Consider the following 17,798-nt stretch of genomic DNA (forward strand, 5'->3'; position numbering starts at 1 on the left):
ATAGCCAAGCTATTTCCATTCGAAATAGTGATGAACCGGATACAGAGGCTCCTTCTATAACTAGCGCTGAAGTTAGAAGGGCCTTGAAAAACATGACCAGGGGAAAAGCTGCTGGATAAGATGGCATAACAGTACATTTAATCAAAGATGGAGGAGATATCATGCTTTAAAAGCTTGCGGCCCTTTATACGCAATGCCTCACAACTTCAAGTGTACCAGAGAGCTGGAAGAACGCCAACATTATACTTATCCATAAGAAGGGAGACGTTAAAGAATTGAAGAATTACAGACCCATTAGTTTGCTTTCGGTATATATAAAATATTCACCAAGATAATTTGTAATAGAACCAGTACAACACTTAACTTCAGCCAACCAAGAGAACAGACTGGCTTCAGGAAGGAATATTCTACGATGGATCATATCCATGTCATAAATCAGGTAATCGAGAAATCTGCGGAGTACAATCAACCTCTCTATATGGCTTTCATAGATTATGAAAAGCCATTTGATTCCGTGGAGATACCAGCAGTCATAGATGCATTTGCGTAATCAAGGAGTACAGGAGGCACACGTGAATATCTTAGCAAATATCTACAAGGGTTCCACAGCTACCTTGGTTCTCCACAAGAAAAGTAGAAAGTTACCTATCAAGAAATGGGTCAAATAAGGAGACACAATCTCTCCAATGCTATTAACTGCATGCTTAGAAGTATTCAAGCTCTTTTTTAGACTCTGAAGACTTAGGAGTGAGGATAAACGGGGAATATCTCAGCAACTTTCCGTTTGCAGATGACATTGTCCTATTCAGCAAGAATGGAGACGAATTACAACAAATGATTGAGGACCTTAATCGAGAAAGTGTAAGAATGGGGTTGACGATGAATATGCAGAAGACAAAGATAATGTTCAATAGCCTGGCAAGGGAACAAGAATTCAGGATCGCCAGTCAGCCTCTAGAGTCTGTAAAGGAGTACGTTTATCTAGGTCAATTACTCACAGGAGACCCTTATCATGAGAAACAAATGTAATTCGCAGGATGGATAACCGGTGGACCATTAGGGTTACAAAATGGATACCAAGAGAAGGGAAGCGCAGTCGAGGACGGCAGAAAACCAGGTGTGATGATGAAGTTAGGAAATTCGCAGGCGCAAGTTGGAGTATGCTAGCGCAAGAGAGGGGTAATTGGAGATCGCAGGGGTAGGCCTTCGTCCTGCAGGAGGAGGAGGAATAAACTTTTATTGTAGAACCAGCACTTTATGATGGCCGGGCCTAAGCCTCCCATGAGGGGACGTCGAGGGCTTGCCTCACCGCCGCCTCACGGGCGCGCTGGGTCGCCCAGGTTTGGTCGTCGAGGGTGGAGCTCCGCCGAGCCTCACGCAACCTCTACGAGAGGGTCGGGGTGTTAATGCGTGTGTACTGTGCTGGGCACTCCCACAGAATATGCGGAAGCGTAGCCGGGTGAGTGCCACAGCACCGGCTGTTGGGGGTACTGTAAACTTCAGGGAATATAAGGTGGAGGCGGGCGGGTGAAGAGTAGGTATTTGTTTGGAGCAGACGCAGGGTGGTAGCCTGCGCCCGGCTGAACTTGGGGTGAGGTAGGGGGAAGGTTCGGCGACTACTTAACGAGATCGTTATAAGTAGTCAGATTGTCCCTGGTGTCCAACTCGTCTCCAATGTCTCCGGCGCGGTTGACTATAGGCCTCGCGCAATGGAGTGCGTGACCTCGTTGAGGTTGGGGAGGTGATGGTGGACAGGGCCCGCGTGCGCCGGGATCCATGTCAGGGAGATCATGCTTTCTTTAGAGTGTGGTGCCTGGCGGAGGACACGAAGAGCTTGAGGAGAAACACGGCCTTGGCTGAAGTTAGTGACGGCTAAGCGAGAGTCACACACGATGGTGTGACAGGTGGGACCTAGAGTGGCCAGGACGATGGCCACTTCAGCCGTTTCGGCCGTGGGTGTAGTGACGCTGGAGGCGTGGTATAGGACTCCATTGCGTGTGGGGACAACCAGAAATCGTGTGCCATGAGAATATTGGGCTGCATCCACAAATGTAACGCCAGGTAGATGAGCAAGGGCTTTTATGATAGCTCCGGCGCGAGCATGGCGCCGGGCCCTGTTATATTTAGGGTGCATATTTCTAGGGATAGGGTCTGTGTGGATCCAGCTACGGATGTCAGTCGGGATCAATCTTTTGGGGCCCTGTTGCTGATGGTAAGTGAAACCAAGCGTGGATAGAATAAAGCGTCCCGTTTCAGTAAGGGTGAGCCGTTTAAGCTGAGAGCATTGTTGTGCTTCCATGAGTCCGGCAAAGGTGTTGTGGACTCCTAGTTGGTTGAAAAGTTCAGTGCTGTGGTAATGCGGGAGGCCAAATGCTTGCTTGTAGACCCCTCGTATGAGGGTGTCGAGCTTGTTTTGCTCAGCCCGGTACCAGTTGACGTATGCAGCAACGTACGTAATGTGGGTATGACAAAGGAGTGCACGAGGCGGAGAAGGCTTTCTTCTTTGAGTCCCCCTCGTCGGTTGGAGATACGTTTAAGAAGGCGCAGGGTGTTTTGGGATTGGGCGCAGATCTTGTTGAGAACCAAGGCGTTGGAGCCGTTGGTAGGTATGACGAGACCGAGGACCCGTATAGTAGGGACGTGTGGTATAGGACTGCCATCTTGAAGGTGTAGGGTGATAGTCCTGCAGTGGACAAATATTGTAACGTGTAGCAAACTGGCAACGCTGTACATGCCCCTGTATAAAACCATGCCGCTGATAATAAACGTCACTGGCTGTCGAGACACTGACGCACGTGTGCAATCAGTTTGATACATGGTGTCAGAAGTGGCCGACCCGCGTCGACGCCCACTACGAGAGCCATGACAGAGCTTCCGCCACCGGGGCCACTGCGACTGGGCGACAATGTTCCCGACAACTGGCTGAAGTACAAGCAGCGCATACAGCTTTACTTTTCCGCCACCGAGCCACAGGAACCGCAGAAGCCACGCAGCAAGGCGCAGAAAGCAGCTATTTTTCTTCATCTCACCGGGCAGGAGGCCATCGATGTATTCAACACCTTGAACATCAGCGACCTGGACAAAGTCGACTACGACAAGCTGGTGGAAGCTTTCGAAGCCTACTGCCTGCCGCAAAGCAACGAGACGTATGAGAGGTACGTGTTTCGCAGCAGAGTGCAAGCGGATGGCGAGCCATTCGAGCAATTCTACAGTGACCTACGGTTGAAGGTTAGAAGCCGCAATTTTGGCACACTACGCGACTCAATGTTGCGGGACCAGATAGTTTTCGGAACTGCAAGCAAAAACCTGTGAGAAAGGCTGTTAGCCAAGAAAGACTAAGCCCTTGAGGCGGCCGTAGAGGGAGCAAAAGCAGAGGAAGTTGCACTTGCACGTAGTAGAATATGGGGCGAGGAAAAGAGTGTTGCTGCAGTAAAGCACGTCAAGGACGAACACCGGGACAGATACCAAGGAAAAAGCAGATGCAGCTTTTGCGACAAAGTGCCCAAAGTTAGACAATGCCCAGCTTTTGGTAAAAAGTGTGCCAAATGCAACAAGCTAAACCATTTCACTGTGTGTTGCAGAATGAAACCGCCAAGGGTAGACAACGTAGCACAGCAAAGTGACGTAACGCAGGACAGCGATAGTGATTTCGACGTGCTCGAAATTTTCGCAGCTGGCAGCAGCAGCATCGATAAGTCAAAGCGGGACTGGCTTGTCATTACTCGCATCCTTGGTCATGACGTAAAGCTGAAAGTTGATACGGGTGCTCAGGCGAACTTGATTCCACTCTGCATATTCGAGACATTGAATGCCCGACAACGTCCACAACAAACAAAGGCCATTCTTCACAGTTATGAAGAAAACGAAATTAAGCTCGTAGGAAAGGTCCGCCTCCTTGTTGAGCTAGGATCCCAGAGTCACCCTGTCGATTTCTTCGTCGTGAAAAAAGGAAGACAGGCTATACTGGGACTTGAAGCGAGTAAGCAGTTTGGCTTGGTGAACGTTAACCAAGTTCATGACGTTAAAGGTGAAAGCGAACTGTCTCAGCACAAATACAACTCGAGTTTAAGGACCTGTTCACAGGTATTGGCAAGCTGCAACGGGAATACAGAGTGACCTTGAAGGACGACGCCCGTGCAGTAGCAGAACCGGCAAGGCGTGTTCCCCTCGCACTGCGGCCCCAGCTCTAGGAAGAACTGGACCGCTTGGAAGCAGCTGCCATCATCACGAAAGCTCAAGAACCTTCTGACTGGGTGAGTCCACTGGTAGTTGTCCGCAAAAAGAACGGAAAGTTGCGCATTTACATGGATCCCAGAAACTTGAATGAAGCGATAAAGAGGGAGCATTTCCAACTGCCATGCAGGAAAGAGATTGAGAGCGAGCTTGCGGGCGCGAAGTATTTCAGCAAACTGGATGCAAATAGCGGCTTTCATCAAATGCCGCTAGACGCAGAAACTTCGAGAATCTGCACGTTCAGCAGCCCTTTCGGGCGTTACCGGTTTCTACGGCTACCATTTGAGATAGTTTCGGCTCCGGAAGTCTTTCAGAGGACGATGACAGAAATATTTGACAGTTTGCCCGGCGTACGTGTTTACGTGGATGATATCATTATCTGGGGAGCCACGTTGGAAGAGCATAACAAAAGGCTGTATAACACTTTGAATGCTGCTCGCGCCGCTGGTTTAACGCTTAACCGGGATAAGTGCATGTTTGCAACGTCACAGATCGATTTCATGGGTGACAAAATCAGCGCTGCTGGAATTGAACCAAACGATAATCTAGTGAAATGCATAGCGAAGTACCCGATGCCGTCAAACAAAAAAGACCTGCAGAGACATTTGGGTGCTGAGAAGTACTTTTCCAAGTACCTGCCGAACCTGGCCAAGCGAACTAACTCACTTCGTGCCTTGCTGCGAGAAGATGCCATTTTCGAATGGACAGCAGCGCACGACAGAGAATGGGCCATTTTACGCGAAATGCTTACGGAAGCCCCTGTCCTTGCAATATATGATGCTTCACTACCTACAAAGCTATTCGCCGATGCATCGGCCTTCGCTATAGGGGCTGCCCTTTTTCAAACACATGGCGACGAATGGCGTCCGGTAGGCTATGCGTCGAAAATGTTAACAGACACGGAGCGCAATAACGCGCAGATAGAGGAGGCCCTGAGTATTGTGTTTGGTTGCGAAAAGTTCAGCGAATTCGTTGTGGCAGACAGATAATCATCGAAACCGATCACAGTCCCTTGATAGCAATTTCTAAAAAAGGGCTCGGTGATATACCGCCAAGACTGCAAAGGCTTTTCTTGCGCATGTTAAAGTATGACTATCAATTTCAGCACGTATCCGGGAAGAAGTTGATAATAGCAAACATGCTTTCTCGCATTCAGGGGCAAGATTCACCTGAAGAATTTTCTGAAGACGTTGAAATTCATGCTGCAAGCACTTTGTCTGATCTAGGAAGTCCAAAGACTATGGCAGAATTAACTGATGCCACCGCAACAGACCGTGAACTACAGATGGTGATAAGAAGGCTAGAAGCGTATCAGCCCATCGACGGTGAGCTTAAAAGATGCGCAAACGAGCTATCTGTTGTCAGGGGCATACTGCTTAAAGGAACAAAAGTTGTCATTCCCACTTCAATGCGTAAAGAAATGTAACAGTGCCTGCACCGCGGTCACTTGGGAATTGGAAAGTGCAAAGCACGAGCGCGACAGCTCATGTACTGACCTCGAATGAATGACGATATAACTGCTATGATTGAGCGGTGCCCTTCCTGTCAAATGCATGCTTACAGACAGGCCGACGAACCATTGCTTCTGCGGGATACGCCTGATAATCCATGGGGCCGAGTAGGAGCAGATTTGTTTGAATATGCCGGAAGACATTATATTGCTGTATATGATTCGTACTCAAATTTTACCGACTTCGAGGAACTTCAAGAAACGACTGCAAGAGCAGTAGTTAGCAAACTATCCTGCATTTTTGCTCGATACGGCACACCCAAACAGCTCTGTACGGGTGGAGGACCGCAGTTCACTGCGAAAGAGTTCAAAGATTTTTCACGGATGTTTGACTTTGAACATGTTATTTCCAGCCCCCACTTTCCTAGATCAAATGGCCTTGCTGAGAAAGGAGTCCAGATCATCAAAAGATTGCTAAAGAAAGCAGTATCAGCGAGCGACCTCTGGCTGGGACTATTAAACTACAGAACATCACCACTCGAAGGCGGCAGGTCACCAGTAGAGCTGTTGATGCACCGAAACCTTCGTACACCACTCCCTGAATTTCGACTCTGTCCCGAGTCGCAGCCCGCCAAACATAAGCAGAACATGCAAAGAGGCCAGCCGCTGCCACCACTTGAAAATGGTGATACTGTTCGAGTAATGGGTAATAGAAGTTCGCGCGTCAAAGCCAGGGGCGTAGCCGGAAATTTTCTTCGGGGGGGGGGGGGGTTCACCGGCCCGATCGGGGGGGGGGGGGGGGGCGGCAGGCTTCTGCTTTCCTCTAGGTCACGTGATCGATAATAAATGTCGGTAGGTTAAGCACACTCTATACATGTATATCAAAGACATGGGACTCTCCCCCCCCCCTCGCGTGTGCGTTTGCTTGTGAAGAAATTAAGTAAAAAGTAAAGTAAGCTCAGTAAATACAGTAAGTACGACAGGTACAGTGGGCGTTTGGAGCAACGGTCTCTCATCGCGCCACTGAATGGACCAGTCTTCGAAAACGCATCGTTGAGACGACCCGTGCGATCGGAGAAGACATCATTAATTGTTAATTTCCGTTAAGCGTAGATGGCGTCATCCTCGTCGGGGCGAAGTGTGTTTCACAAGTCAAGGACGGCTATACGCGTGAAAATGCACGTGTGACATACCTACTCCCATAGCAATAGCTTGTTCGCTGCGTCTTTGCGATAGAAAACTTAAATACGCGCAAAAACGCGTAACGCCTTTTTTTTTCGAAGCTTTCGTCGCCCTGCTCCCTCATACGAGAGGGTTGCATTTCCTGCGGCAAGTGCATGGGCCGCTGTGTCTTCCGCTGTGTGTGAGCGTGCAGCCGTCATTTGCCTTTACGTCAACAGATTCAGAATTGTACAGAATATTTCACCGCACAGCATAGATATGGCATGTGTAGGCATTTTAAGTAGTGCGTGCAACTCATTCCTGCTTCTCTTACGCCGGTGAAAACAGGAAGCGGCTTTGTACCTCACAGAATCTCGACTGATTGGTGTACTAGTGATGCAGGAATGAACTCCGGTATTGTTCAGTACATAGTGCACATAATCAATTTCTCAGGACGCGTGAACTCCGACGAGAACTATCAGCGCCTGCAACAAGAGTTTACTTACGCTGTACTGCGCACAGCAGTAATTCATGCTTGTCGGCTGTCTGTTTCGTGGATTCTATTGCGAGTCGCTGGAATTTCACTGCTGTCATCAACCCCTACGTGTGTACATCGCTGGTTTGGGATTCCACAACTGAAACAGCAACTACCAGCCTTCCGTAATTGCTGGCTTGTGATTCAACAACACAACAGTAATTACCAGCCTTTCGTAGGGGCGCAATCGCAAACAAGAGACGTTTCTCGCGCAGACTAAGCCTACGTTCACACTTGGGAAGCGGCAAGCGGGCGGAAAGGCCAAAGCGGCCGGAAATTTTTTTCCGCGCCTGTCCAAGTTGTTCACATTTGTTTTGCTGCCGCCGCGGCCGCCGCTACCGTTTTCGTCCAGATCCATCTCGTCTGCGTACGTTTGTCGGCGTGGTGGCGCTCATTATCGCATTATGTCAAGCGGTATGTTCATTCTTTGGCCCACGTACCGTCATCAAAAGTGTTCATTTTACGCAACTTCGCGTGTCATCTGCGACCTTCGGTAAATTCCTCGTTGGCGTTCCGTAATTCTCCGCACACGGGCGCGGTAGCGCTGAGTCATAGGTTGGTGCCTAGGCGTGAGAATATTTCTTTAATAGCTTTTATTTACAAGTTGTAATAACATTTCATCATTTCGTATTGTCGGCACCTCCAGGACACCAAAGGGGCAACGGGAACACCACAGTTAAAACCCGGGCTGGCCCTTGTGTTGGGGCTCGCCAAAGTCTGCGCGTCCTACGTGAGACCTACGCTCCCAATCTATCGTCGCGACGAGAAAAGCACCCCGCGACTTCTGCAACATACCGTACACGTGCGAGGAGAATTATGGAGCGCCAACGAGGAATCTGCCTAACTATTGTCTGCCGTGGAAGTGGAAGAAGAAATGGCTTTTATACTTCTACCTACTTGTTTTCTAGAAATGGACAATGAATAAACGGAAGACGCGGACAACTCGGAAACGGCGGTGGTGGGTTCGCCTGGCTTTGCAAAAGCGCGAGAAGTTGGGTCACGCCAAGGCTTCGTCGCGCGACGTTGAATACTATCGCGAGTATTGCTGACAGTACGTTTTAGTGCCACTCTTGTCGTAGAGCAAGGGCTGGTTCTTGATCGCGTCGATCAGCATTACAGCCTAAACTTCTGGTGCCATGTTCAATTTTACGACCGGTTTTTTACATGCTAGTGTAGCTTGCAGTGAAGCAGAACGACTTTCCGCCGCGTTTCCGCTTCGCCATGGCGAAAAAATCGGCCCGAGACTGATTTGGTTCACAGCCTGTTTTTCTGCCTGTTTTGCCGCCTAGGCGGGCGCATTTTTGCAAGATTTTGCCGCTTCCTACAGCTTCGAGACCAAGTGTGAACGTAGCCTAAGATCTCGCGCGAGCGCGGTCTAACCGGCACCTGAAGGGAAGCGGCGGAAATGTATACCGGACATTTCGACCACCTGGGGTCTTTAACGTGCACCTAAATCCAAGTAAACGGTCCTCGAGCGTTTTCGCTATCATCTAAAATGCGGCTGCCGCATTTGTTGCTTCATTTGTTGCACATTTGTTGCTTCAGAATGCGGCCGCCACATTCTCGCCCAAAACTTCACAGAGTGTCAAAGCCTTGACAAACACCGTGACAGTTTTTTTCCATATGCAGACATGATTCGCTGTAAATTACCAACCAAACGGAAACGCCCAGGAATGAAATTGTGATAGTAGCACCGGTTTCATGAATTATGTCAGCGCGACGCGACGAAAACAAAGGGTGGGTAAGTGGGGGGAGGGGGGGGGTTGCGGAAAAAATTTCGGGGGGGTTTGAACCCCCCCAACCCCCCCCCCCCCTGGCTACGCCACTGGTCAAAGCCAAGGTGCTTAAACTAGTTTTCCGCGCTAGTACTTGGTTCTCACGGAAGAGGGAAGATTGCTTCGAAGAGACCGTCGAGACCTTAGGCGAACAGCGGAACCTGTCAACGGGCACAACACGTGTCCGGTGGGTTCGTCATCGGAAAACAGTGTAACGTCTGAGGGTTTACCTTCAGGAAGCAGTGCAATGACATCAGAAAGCAGTGAAACATTTGTGGGCAGGTCATCGGAAAGAAATGTATTCGCTCGGGGCTCGCCTCCCGAATCCAACGGCACAGCACGGGAGGAAGCGACACAAGCAACTCTACAGGAGCAGCCACAGTTTCCAGATGAGCAGGCTGCCTCTACTAGCCTACCACCTCTACTGGCCACCACTTCTACTAGCCCCAGCCCCGTGGTGCGCAGTTCGAGGAGGGAGAGACTACCCCCCTGCCGGCTGGACTACGATGAACAATTTTGCCAAACCAGTTGACTTGTTAAATGTTTCATTATTTGTTAATTTGTCAATAACAATGTTTTGTCTTTCAAAAGAAAGAGTGTGTAACGTGTAGCAAGCTGGCAACGCTGTACATGCCCCAACTGTATAAGAGCATGCCGCTGATAATAAACGTCACTGGCTGCCGAGACACTGACGCACGTATGCAATCAGTTTGATACAAATACAGGCTGATGATGATGATGATATTTGCCGCTAGCGCGGACGTGCCTTAACCGGAAGTGGACAGTGTTTTGAGAAGCGCGTTGGCGACGAGGAATGTCACGTGACATTTGGAGGAACACTCGGCGAGAAGGAGAGACCAGCCGACGAGGAGAGTAGCGACGGAAAGTGCGAAACGAGTGAGGGCATCAGACACGTAGAACTCCGCTATTCCGGCACCATTTCGAAAAATGCTCGCGGCTACGTGTTGGTCGTAGATTCGTGCAGAACTGCAAAAACTGCAACACCACAACTAAATTTCGACCTCTGGGCGGTTTAGGGGCCATTTAGGAGGGGGAAAATGGAACTGGGCCGGCCATGTACGTAATGCGTAGGATGGATAACCGGTGGACCATTAGCGTTACAGAATGGATACCAAGAGAAGGGAAGCGCAGTCGCGGACGGCAGAAAATTATGTGGGGTGATGACGTTAGGAAATTTGCAGGCGCAAGTTTGAATCAGCTAGCGCAATACAGGGGTAATTGGATATCGCAGGGAGAGGACTTCGTCCTGCAATGGACATAAATATAGGCTGATGTTCTATATATATATATATATATATATATATATATATATATATATATGTATGTATATGTATATATTGTAGCACCGAAGCGTTGGAACTCTAAAGTGGGTCGTCCGCTCCAGCGCCTTCTAGTGCGTCGTTTTCTTCGGCTCTCGAGCGCCGCTCGTGCTGAGAGTCCGTGCTGCGCTTTTTGGATGGTCGCTCTTTCGCTGCTTTAAGTGCCGTCTAATACTCACCCTTATAATGTGCCGGAGAGTGTTGTACCCCCCAAACCAGTCCGAAACCCCTTCGATGTCCCTGGAGCTTCGATCGCGTGCACTACCATCTGCAATGCTGCAAACGCCTCCTACCACACCCCCCGCCTGTCCCGGTGTCCTTTGTCAACGCGACCCACCTATCTTCACTGGCGCGGATGGCACCGACGTGGAGGACTGGCTCGCTATCTACGAGCGCGTGAGTGTACCCAACAAATGGGACGAGGTAGGAAAATTAAGCAACTTGGTCTTTTACTTGGCGGGTGTAGCAAGTCTACGGTAAAACAACCACGAATCCGATTTCCCGACCTGGTCCGCTTTCAAGACTGCCATTATCGATGTGTTTGGCCGCCCTGCTGTTCGTAAGCTGCAAGCAGAACAGCGTTTGCGCGAACGTGCTCAGCCGGCCGGGGAATGTTTCACCAGTTACATAGAGGACATTCTGGACTTGTGCAAGAAAACAAACACGACCATGTCCGAGTTGGATAAAATCAAACATGTCATGAAGGGCATCGACGACGACGCCTTCACCACGCTCCTCGCCAAAATTCCTCGCACGGTGGCAGAGCTAATAACTCTGTGCCAGAGTTATGAGGAGCTACGCCGGCAGCGGTTGTTGACCTGTCGGGCGCCAGCACGGGACGCAGATCTCGCTGGCTTGTCAACCGTTTCTGACCACACCTGCTTGCTGGCAGAAATGAAGACATTTGTGCGCGAAGAAATCGCACGCCAGGTCTCTCTGCTGCCCTTTGCTCACCCGCAGCGTGTGGAAAAGCCATCAACCACAGTCCCTCCGCCGAGTGATTGAGCAGGAAATCGCCGAAGTCATGCCCGAATATCACCAGCGCCCGCAGGCACCAGCGCCACTTAGCTACGCTCAAGTTGTCGCCAGGCCAGCCCAACCAATCACTGCGGCTGCTCCGTTTCGTTACGCCGAAGCCGTCCCTGGGCCTCAGTCGTTCGAAGCGGTTGTACCGCCTACGTACGCCGATGTCACTAGGCTCCGTCTGCAGCCCCCCATGCAGCCATATCAGCAGCCGCTACGTCCATCGCGTCCATCGCTACGTCCATTTTTCGGTCTCGGGCCGGGTTCGGGCCAATTTCGAGCCGGGCTCGGGCCGGGCTCGGGCCTAAGGTAAAGGGGTGGCGCGCCGGGCCGGGCGGGTAACGTAGATTATTTCCGGGCCCGGGCCGGGCCCGGGTCTCGCCATAAGAGTTTTGATCGGGCTCGGGCGGGCCGCCCAACGTAAAAACGGGCCCGGGCCGGGCTCGGGCTCAAAAAATCGGCCCGTGCAGTGCTCTACTACTGGCTTCTCACCGTTCTTCTTATTGTACGGCCGCCACCCGTCGCACACTATCGACACGATCCTTCCATACAGGCCAGACGCATCTGAGTATACGCCTATATCTGCCCAGCCACACATGCTGAAGAGTGTCGCGACCTTGCCCGGACCTTTACTGAAAATGAACGCGAGCGGCAGAAGGGCATCCGCGGTGACAAGAGCACTTCTGCGCCCACGTTTTTCCCTGGGGCGCTCGTCTGGCTCTCAGTCCCTACCACCGCAACTGGACTCTCTTCGAAACTACTGCCCAAATACGAAGGCCCCTACCGTGTCGTCGAACGCACGTCCCCAGTAAATTACCTCATCGAACCCGTTGAACCATCTTCGGACATGCGCCGTCGAGGGCGCGACATCGTCTATCTGGAACGCCTCAAGATATACCATGACCCACTCATGGTGACAACCTGTTAAGTCGCCGGGCGGCTCCCTTTTCACACCCGGGGTAATTGTAGCGAAGCGTTGGAACTCTGAAGTGGGTCGTCCGCTCCAGCGTCTTGAAGTGGGTTGTCCGCTCCAGCGCCTTCTAGTGGGTCGTTTTCTTCGGCTTTCGAGCGCCGCTCGTGCTGAGAGTCCGTGCTGCGCTTTTTGGACTGTCGCTCTTGCGCTGCTTTAAGTGCCGTCCCATAAACACCCTTATAATATATATATTATAAGACCGAGACCGACCAAGCTTTCAAGCGCATTTTACTCCAAAAAGGGAAACGCCCTAGCTCATGCGCGAAGAAGTAGAAGAACAGGGAAAGTGCTGATGGCTATGTACAAATGAAAACGACGAAGTACGTTAATAGTGCTTACGCTAACTTCCCCCCGTCATGGAAGCGGCCAGCCTGGCCGCAGATTAGAGATTATCTAAACGGGGAGTGAAGGGCTTCATCTGCGAGACGTGAACAATTTCGGCATTCCGGCGGCGCCGGTCAGTGACGGAGTGTACAGGGTGCACGAGATAGTTAACTGCAGATGTTTGCTGCACAACGGTGTATGGGCCAATGTAGCGTTGAAGGAACTTCTCACAGAGGCCTAGAGTTCGGGCTGGAGTCCAAAGCAGGACTTGGTTTCCAGGGTGAAAACGGAGGTCACGGCGTTTGTTTTCGCAGCGACGTTTGCGCTCAGCTTGGGTAGCTTCCGTGCTTTGCCGGGCGCTTTGACGGCAATGTGCAACTCGGGCATCGGGCAGCAAAATCTTCTGGAAGGGACGCGTTGGGCGAAGAATGTGCTAAAAAGAATTCTCTGTCGAATATGGTGGAAGGAGATCTTCCATATACAAGGAAGAAAGGGCTGTAACCGGAAGTCCGTTGAATAGCAGTATTATAGGCGAATGTCACAAAAGCAAGAATTTTATCCCAGTCAGTGTGGTCAGGACGGAGGTACATGGAAATCATGTCAGACGGCGTACGGTGGAAGCGCTCAGTGAGGCCATTGGTTTGCGGATGATAGGTAGAAGTAAATTTGTGCACGGTATCAGTGGCCCGAAGAACTTCCTCGAGAACTTGGGAAATAAAATCCTTGCCACGGTCACTCAGAAGGACGCGAGGAGCCCCGTGGCGCAAGACGATGGAGCGCAAGAAAAAGTCAGCAACCTCAGACGTGGTACCGGCTCGCTGAGGGGCAGTCTCGGCATATCTGGTTAAATGGTCGACCGAAGTGACAATCCAACGGTGACCGGAGGGTGTCAAAGGCAAGGGACCATATAAATCAGTGCCAACAAATTCAAAAGGTGTGTCCGGGCAAGGGAGAGGTTGTAGTAAACCGGCAGGAGGGGAAGTCGAGCGTTTTCGGTGCTGACACGACACACAGGAGGCAATGTATTTGGCCACCGTTGGGGATAGGCCAGGCCAGAAGCAGCGGGTCTTGATGTGGTCGTACGTCTTGTGGAAGCCTAAGTGGCCAGCCGATGCGTCGTCGTGAAGTGCCTCTAACACGCGCAGGCGAATGCAGCGAGGTAGAACTGGGACACACCGGTGACCTGTTGGGTGATAAATGTAGCGGTGTAGCACGCCACTTTGCAGGCGGAATTGTCGACGTTGGCGTGGCAAGCGGATGTTGGGTGGTTCGGCGAACCCACTAAGGCGATCCATGAGAGTTCGACAGTAGGAGTCGGCCCGCTGAAGCAAGACGAGATCAGAGTGTGATGAAAGCGTAACTAGGTCCAGGGGCGTTATCGAGAGCTGGTGTGAGCCAGGCGTAGCATCGGAACGACGTGGTGGGGAAGGCGACGGCGCGTTACCGGGAGAGAGCGAGAGTGGGCAGCGAGACAATGCGTCTGCATAGTGATGACTTTTTCCAGACTTGTAGGTTATTGTAAAGTCATATTCCTGCAAGCGGAGTATCCAGCGTCGTAAGCGTCCTGACATGTTTTTCATTGATGACAGCCAACACAGAGCATGATGGTCGGTGACGATGGTGAAGTGGCGGCCGTAAAGGTATGGGCGAAATTTCTGAATCGACCAAACGATAGCCAGGCACTCTTGCTCTGTAATGGTGTAGTTCCGCTCAGCTGGAGAAAGTGTTCGGCTGGCATATGCGATGACTTGCTCTTTAGAGGCTGCATTACGTTGCAGAAGTACTGCGCCAATACCTTGTGCGCTTGCGTCAGTATGGAGTATGGTGGAGGCTCGATCATCGAAGTGGCGAAGCACTGGTCCGGAAGTAAGATGTTGCTTAAGAGCTTGAAAAGCCGACTCGCATTCGTTAGTCCATGTGAAAGAGGCACCGGTAACCAGTAGCTTGTGTAGAGTAGCTGCTATGGCAGCAAAGTTGCGTATAAATCGACGAAAATATGACTCCAAGCCGAGGAAGCTACGTAGATCTTTCTGCTGCTGGGGGTGAGGAAAGTGGAGAACAGCAGTAATCTTTCCTGGGTCTGGCTGGATGCCATCTTTTGAGACGACGTGGCCCAATACTTTTATGGTCTTGCTTACAAATTTGCATTTTTTGTATTGATCTGGAGACCAGCATTTGCAAGGCGCTTGACAACTTCTTCTAATCGATGAAGATGTTGGCTGAAGTTAGACGAAAAGATGACAATCTCGTCCAGATAGCAGAGGCAGGTCTTCCATTTTAGTCCACGAAGTATGTTATCATGCGCTCAAATGTGGCGGGAGCGTTACAAAGGCCAAAAGGCATCACGTTAAATTCATAAAGTCCGTCTGGTGTAGCGAATGCGGTCTTTTCTTTGTCGGTCTCGTTCATCGGAATTTGCCAATAGCCTGATCGAAGATCAAGGCTGGAGAAATACTCCGACCCTTGCAGTGTGTCCAAAGCGTCATCAATTTGAGGTATTGAATATACGTCCTTGCGTGTGATCTTATTGAGCGCTCGATAATCGACGTAAAAGCGAACGGAGCCATCTTTTTTCTTTACCAGAACCACGGGAGAATCCCAGGTGCTAGATGAAGGTCGAATTATCTTCCACGCAAGCATGTCAGCAACCTGTTGTTCAATGACCCTCCGTTCGGACGGCGAGACACGATAGGGGCGTCGTCGTATGATTGCGGAACCATCGGTTTGGATGCGGTGTGTAGCCACAGAAGTTTGGCTCAACACGGGGGAACAGCTATCGAAACAGGCTTTGTGCTTCGCCAAGACCGCCAGTAAGGCTTCGGACTGCGCGGCGGTTAGGTCAGAACCAAGAACGGCTGGGGGAGGGAAAGAATCATCCAAACCTGAGATTGGTGCTGGCGACAAAGAAGGGCAAAGCGTGACTATAGAGATAGGTTGAGTGTCGGCGAGGGTTGCCACAGTCATCCCTTTGGGCAGCATCACAGGATCTGGGGTCGTGTTGCAGGCAGACAGAAGGGCGCGGCCATGTGAAAACCGGACAAGACAGGTGGCAATCAGGATTCCGCGAGAAGTGCAGAGGGAAGAAGGGGCGACTAGAGCGTCTCCGTCGGCGATCTGGCTGGATGTTACGGCTACAACGTCTTTGTGACCAGGACGCAGGATGTAGTCTACATCAATGGCCAAGTTCACGCATGAAGGTGAAGAGTCCGTAACAGGTGCAAGCACTGTAATCCGTGATGTGGACAACTTCCTCTCAACATGAAATGACGGCTAAAGCAGAATGTAGGAAGTCCCAACCCATGATAAGTTCATGGATACACATTGGAAGCACCATAAACTCAATGTGGTGGTGAATGCCATCGATGAGAACACCAGCAGTACACTGTCCGTCAGGGTGAATAATGCCTTATTAGCACCACGCAAAATAGGGCCAAGATGAGGTGTTTTTACTTTCCGGAGCCGTGAACACAGATCACTACGAAGAACAGAAACGGCGGCACCGGTATCGATGAGAGCTGACGCGGGAACACCTTCAACAGTTACATAAAGCAGTTGGCCGGGTGAACAGGAGGAATTTTTGAAGACCGATAGGAAGCAGTTTCCCCTCCAAAACCTACAACAGTTAGTTTTTCCGAGTGCTGGTCGGCAAGATGGGAAGTGGGGCGAAGCGGCGATGTAGAGCGCCGGTAAGGCGAAGGAGAACAACGTCTGGCCGAACGGGAACTATGAGGCAGATTGGGAGCAGCTGGAGGAGACGGGGAATGCTGCTGAGGGAACGAGTACGAACCGGGATAGTAGGAGTCTGGTCGGCGAGTGCGGTCTCTCTCGTGCTCAGCATAGCCTCGTCTTTCATCCTGCTGGCGACGGTGGCAGAAGCGAGATATATGGCCGCGTATACCACAGTAAAAACAAGCCGGACGAGGTGGACGCCACGGAGGGTAGGATGGCGCAGCAAATGCTCTGGTTCCCATCGAAGCCAAATGGTCATAGGTAACGTCAGTAGGCACGGAGGTCAGGGTAGGGGTGGGTAGCGAAGCAACATCCGCGTAAGTAGGTGAGGGGCGCGCTACCGGAGCAAGATGCGTCGTGGGTGTAGTCATCGCTGTCAACTCCTGCTTTACGACCTCGCGCAAGCCGAAGGTGGGGGTTGGGGCACAGGCAGCAGGTGAACGCCTCAGGTCTAGTATTTCAAGCTCTTCGCGGATAATGGTGCGGATGAGAGCACGTAGATCTGAAGAATGGGGAACCTAAGGATCGCTGCTGTCATGTTGAAGACGAAGAGACTGCATCTCGTCCAGGCGCTGACACGTGGCAGTGATGTCTTGGAGAGAAGCCGGATTTTGCACGATTAAGGCGTTGAACGCGACAGACATAATGCATTTTATTATGTGTCGAACGCATTCGGCTTCCGTCATGCTAGGGTTCGCACGGCGGCACAGAGCCAAGACATCCTCAATGTATGAGGTGGAAGAGTCTTGTGGAAGTTGAAGGCGCGTGCCCAGCTTCTGCCTGGCGACTTCTGCACGGCCAGACGAGGAAGCGAAGATTTGCCGCACCTTGGTGGTAAACGTGGAACAATCCGCGAGGTCGGATTCGTGATTGAAATACCACGTCTTTGCAACACCGGTCAAGTAGAATGCGACGTGCCTCAAAGCCATATACCTCTAGAGGTTCATTGTACTCTGCAGATTTGCTTCGCATTTAATAATGCTTCTTTCCTCCTCTTATAATTGCACACATTCCACTCTTTTCGCTCATTCCCATCGTAGATATAAAGTGATATATCAGGACAGATGTTGGCCTGGAAACCCACTGCAATGGAGCCAGTTTCAAAATAGGGGCTCGGAACTTGCCATACTGCATAACCAGCCTGGTTTCTCTAGCTATGCAAATATTCTTTTTCCAATAATTTCAAAGGCCTTGAGCATCCTCACCCCTCAGATAATTACAGTAAAAGACTTCATATGGAGCACGTACCTTTTAA

Source organism: Dermacentor silvarum, chromosome 10, assembly GCF_013339745.2.
Source record: "Dermacentor silvarum isolate Dsil-2018 chromosome 10, BIME_Dsil_1.4, whole genome shotgun sequence".
Lineage (NCBI taxonomy): Eukaryota > Metazoa > Arthropoda > Arachnida > Ixodida > Ixodidae > Dermacentor > Dermacentor silvarum.